General features: G+C 39.5%; 2 long non-coding RNA genes across 3 annotated transcripts in view; one reads left to right on the plus strand and one right to left on the minus strand.

Moving 5' to 3' along the window:
- The window catches only part of LOC148149558 (uncharacterized), a 101,297-nt gene extending 97,002 nt beyond the window's left edge, over nucleotides 1-4,295 (minus strand). The window contains exon 1 of the long non-coding RNA XR_015757590.1: nucleotides 4,158-4,295. This is a non-coding gene — a long non-coding RNA (uncharacterized LOC148149558). The remainder of the gene's footprint in view (nucleotides 1-4,157) is intronic.
- Nucleotides 4,296-4,595: 300 nt separating this feature from the next.
- Nucleotides 4,596-14,189, plus strand: part of LOC122551977 (uncharacterized) — a 105,680-nt gene continuing 96,086 nt past the window's right edge. For both annotated transcript variants that reach the window (XR_015757591.1, XR_006312241.2), the window contains exon 1: nucleotides 4,596-4,875. This is a non-coding gene — a long non-coding RNA (uncharacterized LOC122551977). The remainder of the gene's footprint in view (nucleotides 4,876-14,189) is intronic.

The following is a 14,189-nucleotide window of genomic DNA, read 5'->3' on the forward strand; positions in this document are numbered from 1 at the left end:
TGTGTTGCTGGAAAAGCGCAGCAGGTCAGGCAGGATCCAAGGAGCAGGAGAATCGACGTTTCGGGCATGAGCCCTTCTTCAGGAATCCCCATGCCTGAAACGTCGATTCTCCTGTTCCCTGGATGCTGCCTGACCGGCTGCGCTTTTCCAGCAACACATTTTCAGCTCTGATCTCCAGCATCTGCAGTCCTCACTTTCTCACCGTGATCTTTGCCATACTGAGAGTTGGAATCGAATTGCACCTTCTCGGACTGCGTTGTTCCATTGGTTGCTACATTGCTATTTAACCGATATGTTTAGGGCTGCTCCTAGCAGATTTTACAGCAGATCATGAGCACAGCCCTTTCTATCCAGAGGAGTGTAAAAAGACTTCCGCACCCTTGACATTGTTTGCTACCCACTTGTCCGGACCTCCTCAGCATCACTGGCACTCACTATTCATCATATAACCCTGGCTCCGGAGTGCTGTAGATATTGAAGAAGAGTTGGAGGCATAAGGCCTGTCCAACAGTTTGGGGGGGAAGGATGGGAATTAGAGGCAGGGCCAATGAGGAGGGTGGATTTGAGTTGATTTGACTTATCATTGTCACATACACCTAGATACAGTGAGAAGTAGTGTTTTGCGTGCAGGACAGACAATACAAAGTGCATTAGGTTAATAGAACAGAGCAAGGACTACAATGTTATGACTGCAGTGAAGGTGCACAAGAGAGAAATCAACATTAGATTTTAAATTTAAAGTTTCAATTCAGAAGTCTAGTAACAATGGGGAAGAAGCTGTCCTTGAATCTGTTGGTACATGTTATTAAGCTATTTTTATCTTTTGCCTGATGGAAGAGGTTGGAAGAGATTGTAAGGTGAGAGGGACCTTTGATGATTTTGGCTGACTTCCCAAGGCAGTGAGAAGTATAGATGGAGTCAGTGAATGGAAGGTTGGCTTGCGTGGTGGACTTGGCTGTGTTCACAACTCTCTGTAGTTTCTTATGGTCCTGCAGAGCAGTTGCTGTACCAAGCCGTGATGCATTCAGGTAGAATGCTTTCTATGGTGCATCCACAAAAATTATGAAGACATGCTAAATTTCCTTAGCCTCCAGAGGAAGGCTTTTTTATGCTTTCTTCGACCAGGACACGGTGGCACAGTGGTTAGCACTGCTGCCTCACAGCGCCTGAGACCCGGGTTCAATTCCCGCCTCAGGCGACTGACTGTGTGGGTTTTGCACGTTCTCCCCGTGTCTGCGTGGGTTTCCTCCGGGTGCTCCGGTTTCCTCCCACAGTCACAAAAGATGTGCAGGGTCAGGTGAATTGGCCATGCTAAATTGCCCGTAGTGTTAGGTAAGGGGTAAATGTAGGGGTATGGGTGGGTTTCGCTTCGGCGGGTCGGTGTGGACTTGTTGGGCCGAAGGGCCTGTTTCCACACTGTAATCTAATCTAATCTAATTTAATCTAATTATGGACAGATTGTTACTAATCATCGCTCATTGGAATTTGAAGTTCTTGATCACCTCCACCCCAGCACCAGTGATGTAGAAAGGGGCATACCCTCTGTCTTGCTTCCTGAAATCAATGGCCAACTTTTATTTTGCTGACAATAAGGGAGAGATTGTTATCTTTACATCATGCCACCAAGCACCCTATTTTGGCAAGAAGGTGCAGATAAGCCTAATATGCGACAGCTGATCAAATGCCTTTCAGAAGCCCACGTACACCACATTAACTGACTTGCCCTCATGATGTTCCATCATCAAACATCATAATCAAGATGGCAAACTACAGTTTGCCCTGAAAACAAAAATCCATGTGGGCTATCCTTAAATAATCTGCATTTGCCAAAGTGACTTTTAATTTTGTCCCAAATTATCATTTTTAGAAGTTTTCTTAGCAGTAAAGTTAAACAAACTGGCCTGAAGTTGCTAGACTTATCCTGACAAACGTTTAGAGTAAGGTTGCTATATTTGCAATTCTCTAATGTTCTGCACCATCCCTGTATCCAAGGAGGATGTGAAGTGTACTGTCAATATCTCCACAATTTCTATCCTCCTTCCGCAAAGTATCTTTGGATAAATCATGTGATCCTGGTGACTTATCAGCTTTTGAGTACATCTAATGCCTCCTCTTTGTAAATAATTAGCCCATCCAATGTTTCAATTGCCTCTTCTTTCATTAGATCTTGGGCAGTATCTTCTTCTTTAGCAAAGACAGATGCAACATACTCACTCATATCCTTGTTTCCATACATAAATACCCACTTTGGTCTCTTCTGGGACCAATTCCTCCTTTTACCAGCCATCTGATTTGAGGTTTTCGAAATTAAAGGGGCCTCATGATTCATATCTTTATATTTCAAGCTGAAAACTCATTCGAAAAATGTCTGCAAGGCCTGCCAGAAAATGTGGATATGTTCCTGCACTTCATCTTGGAAAATAGTTGTGACAGTCTCTTGGGAATTGCTGCAGAAATATTCGGGGCCCAGGAGCCTGTCAATTCTGATAAAGATCAATATGGTATTCACTGCCAACATATCAAAATGTTTGAACATGATTCACCGTTTAACATTAAAACAAAATCAAAGATCATGGATTACCTCAGGGATGCATTTGTCAGCTATTTTGAATCACGTGCACTAAAACTTCGCTGAGCATCCAGCCTTCTATTATAATTCTATAAATTTTTGTTCTACCAGTACTCACCCTTAATATTTCTAGACCAAACCAGATACTTCCTACCCCATTATATATTCCAATTCATTCTATTCAAAACTAGCAATGACTCTCACTCTACCAACTCTTGATCACAGGACAGTGTACCAACTTGCTAATAGCCAGAATGCTCAACGGTGGGGAAATTTTGCTCTTTGTACATTTCCTTACATTTTCCTTTTGAAAAGCAAAGCTAATGTCAACCTGAATTACTCAAATTTACAAATATATCAAATATTCAGTTTCACTTTCTATCGGGGTCAGATAGCTCAGTTACTTAGATACCTGGTTTGTGATTCAAAGTGATACCAACAGTGTGGGTTCAATTTCCACATTGTCTGGATTACCATGAAGATCTCTCCCCTTGTCTGAGGTATGGTAACCCGCAGGTTAAGCCACCACTAGTTGTCTCTGTCTAATGAGAGAGAAGCCCTTATGGTGACTTCAGTTTTGATTAGGATTTACTTTAAATTCTTTTTTCATTTACAGTCAGTCTCAGTTCCATTCCTTTTCATTTTATTGAATGCAGGATTTTTCTTCTGTGATGGTTTTGCTTGCCTTGTTGGACTCCTTTCTATTTAACTGAGTTTTCCTTTCCACATTTGTAAGGTCAGAAATCACGTGAGTCACTCAAGGCACTTAAGTATATTCTTTCAGCAGAAAAAGGTGTGAAATAAGTAAATCCATACAGAGTGCCTGTGGATCCATGGATCGGGCGGGATGGGTGTTTGCTTAAAAACATCCAGTACCTGATTGAATAATGTGGCCTAGAGAGGAGCGGTGACCCCTGAGATCTGCCTCAGTATCCTTGTTGTTCAATCCTTACTCCCATGACCCTTTACTGCCCCAATTAATCTCTGCCCTGGGATCCAGCGGTGATTCTAAGCCTTGGGTGGTCGCAGTACTGATCGCAACCACTGCCTTCCCAGAGGTGCTGTTATTCAATAGAGTGCTAGCCTTTGAGGAGCCTGCTGCTCTCAACAGGTGGTCTTTTCTTTTCCCTACACCCGCAGGATTCCCTTGGGTTCTTCATTCTGTGAGATCTATCACTGGCTTATAAGTGCCAAGATAGTCATTGAGTCATAAAGATGTACAGCATGGAAACAGACCATTCGGTCCAACTCATCCATACCAATCCGCTTTATTAAACCTATGCCCTCTAGTTTTGGACTCCCCCACCCCAGGGAAAAGGCCTTGCCTATTCACCCTTTCCATACTCTTCATGATTTTATAAACCTCTACAAGGTCAGTTCTCAGACTCCGATGCTCAAGGGAAGACAGCCCCAGCCTATTCAGCCTTCCCAGAAAGATATCATCCCACCAACTGAAACTCCCCCGCCCCTCCACAAACGTCTGGCCAATACTCTTGTATTGGAAAATGTGTCATTTTGGATTTCTCATGTCACATGTTCACAACAAACTCTTAATTCAAATTGCAAAGTGGGGAAAAATATACCTTACCGGTGGATCCTTTCCAGTGTAAACCTTTTCACTGTTTCTCTTTCCAATAAAAATAAAAGCAAGCTTTCCAATGGATGTTTCTATCATATTAATAGTGACTTGAACTATTTTAAATCTGGACAAGTTAAATCTGGACCAAATTTTCGCAGACCTGTGCTTTTGAAATAATACATTGCTTACTCATTTCTACTTTTTCTCTTCAAGAAAAATATTCATTGCGTCACAAAAGCACAGTTGCCATGGCACTGCTGACTTTAGCGGTGCCATGGTAACCACACAGGATAACCTTACAATGATGTAGGAAAGAAAAATACACTTTCAATCAAATAGATTGATTGAGCTCTGAAAAAGAAAATAAGTGAAATGTTTGGTGGAAGCGTTAACAAAACAATCCCATGATTATGGGTTAGGAGGCATATTTAATGCTTTCTCAGACATAAGACATGCATCAATGTCAGAACAGTTAAAAGATTCAGTTAAAAAGTAATCAAAGTTGATCATTCAGTTCAAACGGGTAGAACACAATCAGGTAGAGCCTTACGAATGCTATAACGAACACTGGGAGTACTGGAAAAATTTAGTAAGTCCGACAGCATCTGTGGAGAGAAAAACAGAGTTATTGTTTCGAGTTTAGTATGACTCTCCTTCGGAGTTTCTTCAAATCAGAACTGAAGGCTGTTGTGTATTGGGAATGACTGAAAGATGGACTTTGAGTTAGGTAAGGCACCTGGTCTGTGAGAAAGTTTCCAAAATGACAGATAATTACTAAATAAACATCTTTGAGGTAAATTATCTGTAATTAAATGTAAACATCAGGGGTAAAAAAAAACATTCATTTTAGATTTAGTTCATGTAGTAATTTGAAAGTTCCCCTGGTTACACTAGAAGGATTAATCTTTTTGCATAATTATGCAAATACTAAAAATAAGAACCTAAAATGCATTATCAGCAAGTCAAAAGCCATTGGCAAGAGTGTTTCTCAATGTTTTGCTTGAATTTTCATTTTTCATAGCTATGCTGTCTGCATACACAGAAAAAGTAGCATATTCTTTTATCCTTCCCTTTGACAGGGATGCATCATCCATAGCTAAAGAAGGAAGTTAGGCATGGTACTAAATTTAAAGAAATGTCATACAAATCTGTAATGATTAATGATAGGACAGAGAACTTTAACAACTAGTAAAGAATGATTAAAAAGATAATAAAAATGCATAAAGTAGAATATGAGAGAAAGTTAGCTAGTAATATAAAAACAGAGTAAGAGTTTCTGTAAGTATTAGAACAGGAAAAGAATAATTAATAGTACTCTAGCAAATCGGAAGAAATAATAGTTTTGAACAGGCTTTGAACAGGTTTTTTGTGTCTATCTTCGCTGTAGAAGATTTAGAAAACTTCCCAAATATTCATTAAAGTCACGAAGTAGTTAGGATGGATGCATTTGTAATGATCACCATCATCAGGATTAAGGTGCTTTTGAAAAGCTATTTGACCAAAAGTTAACAAGTTCCTGGGACTTGGTGGTCTGCATCCTAGGGTCTTAAAAAAGGTGGCAGCAGAAACAGTAAATGCATTAGTTATAAACTTCTGAAGTTCCTCAGATGTTGGAAGACTCACAAGAAAGGAGGAAGGCAGAAAGCAGGAAACTGTAGGCCAGTTAGTTGAAAATCCGTCAAAGGGAGTGAGCTTGAATCTATTATTAAGTATGGAATGCAGGATACTGAAAAAAATCAAATGTAATCAGACAAAGTCAACATGGCTCTGTAAAAGGGAAATCATGTTTAACAAACCTAATAGAATTTTTTGATTAACATTCACACTGGATAGAGGGGAACTGGAAAATGTGGTGTACTTGGATTTCCAAAATGCATTTGAGAAGGCGCAACATCAAAGGATCCAAGACCAGAGCTCATGGTGTAGAAAAATCATATTAGTATAGATAAAGGATTGCTCAGCTAAGAAGCAGAGAGTAGGTATAAATGGGTCCTTTTCAGGTAGGAAAGTTGCAACTGGTGTGGTGCCACAGGGACTAGTGCTGGGTCCTCATTTATATCAATGATTCAGATAAGGGCTCCAAATATATGGTAGCTTAGTTTGCTGATGACTCCAAAATGGTTAGGAAAATAAGTTGTTAAGAAGAAGTAGAGTCTGCAAGGAGATATGGATAGTTTACCTGAACAGACGAGAGGTTGGCAGATGATATGTAATATGAATAATAATGAATTTGTACACTCTGGCAGGGAGAATAGAAATGCAGCATATTATTTAAATAAGGAGAGATTACAGAATTCGGCAATATAAAAGAATCTCATTATCCCCAGAAATAAAGTTAGCCTGCAGGTACAGCAAATGATCATAAAGCAAATGAGATGCTGCTGTATATCATAAGGATAATAGAGCGTGAAATTAGGGAGATTTTACTGCAGCTGTTAATGAGACCACAACTATAATGCTGTGTCCAATTTTGGTGTTCTTATTTTTAAAAAAATATATAATTACTTCAGAAACAATTCAGAGAATGTTTACTCAAGTCATTCCTTATCTTATGAAGGAAAGTAATGATGTGGAGGAGCCGATGTTGGACTGGGGTGGACAAAGTCAGGAGTCACATGACACCAGGTTATAGTCCAACGGGCTTATTTGAAATCATAAGTTTTCGGAGCGCTGCCCCTTCATCAGATGAAATGAGGCTTTACCTGATGAAGAAGCAGTACTTCGAAAGCTCGTGATTTCCAATAGACCTGTTGGTCTATAACCTGAAGAAAAGTAAAACAGATTAGGCCTGTACACATTGGAATTTAGAAGAAAGAGAGGTGATGCTATTGGAATGTACAATATCTTGGGGCAAATGGATCAGTAGATATGTAGGAATGTTTAAAATGGTTAAAATCTAAAATTTGTCCAAAATTAGGAGACGTGGTTTAAGGTTTGGAGGTCTCCCTTTTAATAGTTTTTTTCTGATAAAGGATTTGTAGAATATAGAATTGTTTTGCCCAGAAGGTGGTAAATGCAGGATCTTTAAATTTATTCAGTGAATGAAAATCATCATAATTTCAAAGGACCTTAGGCTGCTCTTTATTTTACCTGAGGGTCACAACACCTCAAGCACAGTGGGGCACTGATGATGTAAGTCCAATGGGAATATAGAAAGGTTACTTTTGTTGTCTATTTGGAGCAAGATGGAATGGTCATGATTTGCCTTGGTCCACCAAGGAAACAATACGTCGGGGATTAATTCCTCATTTAACATTTAGCTGCAATTATTTTGAAGAAAAAATAAACTGAGTAGAGTTTATAGTGCATGGTCTATTGGAATGAATTGCTCTATATTGCAAATATTTTTTCTCATGTTGCAGATTCTCATAAGTACAATGCTGTTAGTTTTACTCAAATACAGCTCAGAGTCATTGAACTTTGGACTGATTTCTGAATCATGTTTCTATAATAAGACTGAGCTGAGTGGCAGAGTGGTGGGATTTCTTTAAAATAATGATTTTATAAGTTTTGGAAAACGGGGGGGGGGATGGGTTGCAGGGTGAGGTCAGATGTAATATTTCTGGCTCAGCTGCAGCTTCAGAGTTTGCTAATGTCACAGAAAGTAACACGGCTTTTGGCAAAACATGTAAAAGAAGCTGCTGAATCAGAAAGATATTCCAAAGCTCAAATGTTCCTAATAAAATTGTTCTTTTTTATCCTGTCGCAGCCACCTTTGGTGGTACAATTCCCACAGCTCGTAGCGGGCACATTTGGGGACATGTCACAAGATATGATATCCAGTAAATATGCTATATGACAAGGATGGATATTCCTATACATTTTACACATCAGGGTGCTACCTCTTATTTTTTTCCCCCACCTCAACCATCCTCTCATGAGTTCACTCATGAAACCCCCTGCTGTGATAAAAACCTGTGTTTCAAAAGCTTTTCTTGCCATCAGTTTTTAGAAGGGATTTTGAGAACCTGACAGGGAAAAAAAATAGCTTTCTTGGGAAATCATTAGAAATCAAAAGGAAAACCTCACTGGGCTTTGATAACACTACATTTATTTTGTGTGTGGACCTTGCAAAATATAATTCATTGCATTCAAAACTGAAGGTTAGCTTAGATTGATCTTCCAGTCAGTGGGTTTATGGTCCTTCTGCTGACACAAAAAACAAAGAACAGAGAAGATTTACAGCCCAGGAACAGGCCCTTCGGCCCTCCAAGTCCAAACCGATCCAAATCTACTGTCTAAACCTGTCGCCCAATTCCTAAGCATCTGCTCCCCACCTCCTCATGCAGCTGTCCAGATGCATCTTAAATGAATCTACCATGCCTGCCTCTACCACCTTTGCTGGCAACACGTTCCAGACACCCACCACCCTCTGTGTGAAGTACTTGACGCGTGTATCCCCTTTAAACTTTTCACCTCACACCTTGAAACCTCCAGTCATTCACCTTCACATTTTGAAATTAATAAACTGATACAATATTGTCTGTGGTTTAGGAAAAGGGGAGGTGATCTCTTTGAAACATGTACCATTCTGAAGGATCTTGTTAAGACAGACACTGAGAGATCGATTCTGCTGGCTGGGAAATCCAATAAAGGGGGACAGGGTCTTATGATAAGGGGTCAATCTTCTAGAACAGAGATGAGGGGAAATTTCTTCAATTGTGTAGGGTTTTGAGAATCTTTGAAATTCTCTACCCTAGAGGCTTGTATATGCTCTATCATTGAATACGTTTAACACTTTAAAAGCAGACCTGTAGTCTGTCAGGAAATTAAAGGATGTGGGAAATGGGCAGAAAAGTGGAGTTAATGCAAAGATGGTCATATTTTCAGATCATATTGAATGGTAGAACAAGATATTTCCTGTGTTTTTGAGGTCTGAGAAATGATGGATGTTTCTTTTTGTTTAAGACAATGGCTCGGAAAGGGCTGCAAATTGCAGTAGGTTCCATCCAATCCGTTGATGTCATAAGGTCTTCAGGCTTTGGCACTTGAAGAGGACAGATCTACCATCTAAATCTCCTTAGGCTCTTTTGAAAAATTCTAACTTACTAATGTAACTCATACCTGATTTTTACTATGCAATAAACCATATCTTGTTTAAGACAAGGTCCTCCTCTCATTAAGACCCATCACTGACTTCCCTCTATCACTGTAAACCAAGTTAAAAAACATACAACACCAAGTTATAGTCCAGCAAGTTTATTTGAAGTACAAACTTTCGGAGTGCTGCTTTTTCACCAGGCACCTCCACATCACTGTAAATCAAGGAGGACTTTAGTCCCAGTCAAGGTCAGGGGATGGTGACAACAAACTATTCTAATCACCAGCAACAAAAATTGAAATTGCTGGAAAACCTCAGCAGGTCTGGCAGCATCTGTGGACAGAAAGCAAAGTTAGTGTTTCAAGTCCAGTCCTTCTTCAGAATTCTATTCGCTGTATTTAGTGCTGCAAATCACAACACGTATAATATTACCATGTTACAGAAAGTGAATTTTACAAGTACTCATATTTTGTAATTTGCATAGAGGAGATGTATATACAATATTTCAATAGTCAACAGTTTCTCCACTACATTTCCGAGGTAGTGCAACCATTTACTAACAATTGCTGTTTAAATCGATCTTCAGATTGAAGGGAATGTGAAATTGATTTCTGGGTTAGTTTGTGCTGCTAAAGCTAAAAAAGAAAGACATATTGTTTCATTGTATCTTGCATCGCCACTTAAAATCGATCTTCAGATTGATTTCTGGGTTAGTTTGTGCTGCTAAAGCTAAAAAAGTAAGACATATTATAGAGTCATAGTTATAGAGTCATAGAGATGTACAGCATGGAAACAGACCCTTTGGTCCAACCCGTCCATGCCGAACAGATATCCCAACCCAATCTAGTGTTCCATTGTATCTTCCATAGCCACCAGAAATTACCAAACATTTTACAGTCTATGAAGAATTTATGAAATGTAGTCAATTCTATGCAGGAGATGTGGCATCCAATTTGAATACATCAAGATTCCACAAACATCGTTGTGATAATGTCCTGTTTATTATTTGGTTTGTATCAAACAAATTGGTGGATAAACAATGGACAGGACAGTATTGATAACTGGTGTATGAACATGCAATGCTGACCATTGTCAACATGTGACTGGGTAGATTACTGCCATCATCTTTATTTTCTGTTTTACAAGACATACGTGATCCAAAGTGGTTGATGAAAATCATCAGCTAGTCTAATGTGAAGAGGCTTTTGTTTAAGATAAGATATAATCTCTCCATTAAAGCAATCAGATAGAAGTCACATTAATGCAACAGATGTTGTTGCTAAGATCATGAGGACTAGATAGGTTGTCCTTTGGAATCTTTGTATTTGGTGAAGTTTAAAGCAGTCTAAGCATTTCCCTTTCAAAACCATCACCTTACACAATAAAACATCTCCATTCTTCTTCAAACTATCACCATCGGACCTTGGGAGGGTTAATAGGGCCTCTCTTTAACATTTAATTCTAAAGGTAACATTACCAATTGTGCAGCAGCACCCCCCCCCCCCCCCAATATGGCAATGGTGTGTCATCCTTTTTATATTCAGGTCATTGGGTGCAATTTAATGTGGTTAAGGAAGTTTGGAAACATTGCAGATGTACTTAAATGTGATGTGAAATTTTGGTTTTGTGATGGTGAGTTGAAATGTAGAAATTAAATTGACAGCGTAGCATTAATGGGACTGGCCTTACACACTTTCTGATGGGTTTTTAATATTTGATACATTTACATCCGATGTATACTCATTATGTTAAAGCCTTTCTACATTAAGTCCTACCTCAAGATTAAGCCAGTAGTGTCTAAATTGTCATGGTGATGAGTTTGCCCATTTGGATGTTAAGTGAGTAATTGTATTTGTTGAAGGTTTGATATAGAGTAGGGCAACAGGAAATGACAACTTGGCTGGAGTGGCAGGAAGGGCAAGGACAATTCAGGGGTGAGAGCAGGTCAGGCCACTTTGAGAGCAAGGCAGTTTTGAGGAAAGGCAACAGAGTACGCTCAGATTGTGAAGCGAGATTGTGGTCTCAAGGAAAGAAATGGTAGGATCAGCCTCATGAAGAGAACTAAGAGGGCTTTATGGGATCAAGCATGCGGTGGAGAACTATGGCAGTAAGGGAGGGAAGCAAGTGGGATTGGGACATGGAAATGAACAACAGGAACAGCCTGATGGATTGGGTGTTGCTGAGGGTGGAGAAGCAGCTAGTAATGCGTGTAAGTTCCTTCAAACACAAAGTGGGCTAGCATTAATGAGGGCATCTACCTTTCTAGTCTGACGAGAAGAATTTTGCATAAAAAAATGAGGTTTATGCATCTATTCACATTTACAAGAATTGACCTGAAATATTGTAGGCAGGAATACACCAACTCTAGCCTTTCTTTATTCTGACCAAGTCCTAATGTGATCATCACCACAACTGGTATTGACTTCACTCAATAAAGTATTAATCCTTGCAGACCCATTTACAACAATAAGGAAATGCAAAATGAGAGGCATAAAGGCCGGGTTCAACATGTCCACTACTAAGTCATGGTTTCCTAAGTGATAAAACTCTGTTTGACACAGAGTAGGTTCAGAGATGCAGAGGAGGCTTAGATTTGGTAGGAGGGCATATCCAGTCTGAGGTAGGGAAAACCGAAGATCTCAGATGGTAAGCCAAATGCTTTGAAGGATATGTAAAGGATGATGAGTGGAGGGTCTAGGTGGTGAGGGCTATAGAGTCAAGGGAGAGAAATGGCATATCATTGTCACTGTAACAGGGTAAATGATGATGGCAGAAAATTAGAGGGAGACAGGAGAAGGTGCATAGTGATTGGGCCAGGAGGGCCTGGCATGGATGATTGGCTCAAACTCAAATGTGACAGAGAAAGAGTGAAGGGTCACAGTTTCCAGATAGAGAGTGAGTTTAACTGAGCCAGTGGCCATTTGTGCTAGCTTACTTTCAGCTGGCAAGAGTTCAGTTCCAAGTGATTTTTGTTTATTTTTTCATGGTTTGTAAATGTCATTAGCAAGGTCAACATAAATTGTCCATTCCTAATTGCTTGCAAACTGAGTGGCTTGTCTATCCATTTCAGAGAACAGTTAATAGTCATCCACACTGCCGTTGGACTGGAGTTATGTGCAAGCTAGATCGGATAAGGATGACAAATTTCATTCCCTAAAGGACATTAGACAACCAACTGGGTCTTTAGTGACACAGTCACCATTACTGAGACTAGCTTTATGCTCCATTTTAATGATTGAATTTAAACTCCAACAAGCTACCTTAGTCTGATTTGAGCATTAGCCTGGGTGCGGAGTACTGAGGAAGGGTTACCGTATCTGAAGTGTTAACTCTGATTTCTTTTCACAGCTGCTGCCAGATCTCCTGAGCTTTTCCAGCAACTTCTGTTTTTCTTGCGGAAATTACTAGTATAAGTGACATGTGCACTATGCCAATATCTCCCTGACCTCCAGAAGTGGGAGGAGGTCAGAGGAGCTTAAGGAGTAGCCTATGCAAGATTAGAAAACTTAATTGCTCAGCAGTTGTACGCATGAGAGTAAGGAACACAAAGTGCTCATATTATCTCCTGTCTTCTGTTTGCTTGGTGGATTCACTATAGATGTGATTTACCCAGTACTCTGACAGCCTTGGTTATGGAGAGCCAACATATATACAATGGGCCCAATGGCTTCCTCCTGCATAGTAACAACACTGTGATTCTGGGTATAGTAGAGAGGATTTTGTACAGAATTTATCAAATGTCTCTTTTCCCCTTCCCCACTTTGGAGGACAAATGTACTCCAATAAAGATATGAATGAGAATACTCTCTGGAGTCTATTGCAATGGAATTTATACAGACTGGAATTTGCCATCAAATATACTCCCCCATATGCTGTTGTGCAAACATATGTCTAGAGATTATTTTCTTTTTCTATCCAGAAATGATCTTACACACAACAGAATGTTTTTTTCATCACCAAATCACTTGAGATTTTTCTCTTCTATTAACTACCGCTAATGAATTTTCCAATTCATTCATTTATGTTCAAAGCCCATGAAGGGTTTATGATGTGTTACACAAGAGGAGAACCTCACTGTTATTTTAAACAACCATGTCAGACGTGTTATGACAAACCTCTGGGGCAGATGGGGGACTTGAATTCAGATTTCCTGATCCAGATGTAGGGATGCTACCACTGTGCTACATGTTTAAGTATTATAAGGTAAATGAGTGAGCATTGAGTTCCACTGACAATTTTCCTGAAATTTACAAAGAGAAGAGATAAACAGAAACATTATATCTCTGTCTCTATTCAGTAATAGCACTGATTATCCAGTATCCTAATTAATAACAAATCTTTGTTTGATTTGAGCAGATACAATGAAAATAGGATGTGTTGGAAGAAAAAAACACACCTCCTTTGGTACATGATGCCCGTCTCTCTTCTCGTGCTCTCATGTCTTGTGTTTTTTGATGCATTTGTACTTCATTTTGATTTCTTGCATCCTTATTTAAATTGACCGAGCACAAAAACAACGCCAGCCTCTCGAATCCCTAAGCCTTGTCACAGTTACCTTTGCGATTACTGAGGTCTGTACCTTAGATGTTTCTGTTTAGAGAATTTTAAACTGTATCTTCAATCCTCAGATCATTGCTTGAGAATATCATGGGTTTAACGCAGAGGGAAAATAGACTGTTAAAGTGATGTTACTGATCTAGTAATCCAGAAGCCCTGCTCGTACTCTGAGTGCACAGGTTCAAGTCCCACCACGGCAGTTACAAAATTTAAATTCAATTAATTAATGAAAATCTTGAATACAAGGCTTGGTGCCATGAAGTTACCATTGAATCTCATAAAATAAAATCGGTTTCACTGATGTCCATCAGAGAAGTGAATCATATGGAAGACCAACTAAGTAGTTGTCTTTTAGCTATCTCTGAAATGGTCAATCAAGCCAACAGTTCAAGGGAAATTAGGGATGGACAACACATGCAAGTCTTGTCTGTGACACCATGAAA

Source organism: Chiloscyllium plagiosum, unplaced genomic scaffold (assembly GCF_037043375.1).
Source record: "Chiloscyllium plagiosum isolate Xiang-an unplaced genomic scaffold, Cpla_swu_hap1 HiC_scaffold_7, whole genome shotgun sequence".
NCBI lineage: Eukaryota > Metazoa > Chordata > Chondrichthyes > Orectolobiformes > Hemiscylliidae > Chiloscyllium > Chiloscyllium plagiosum.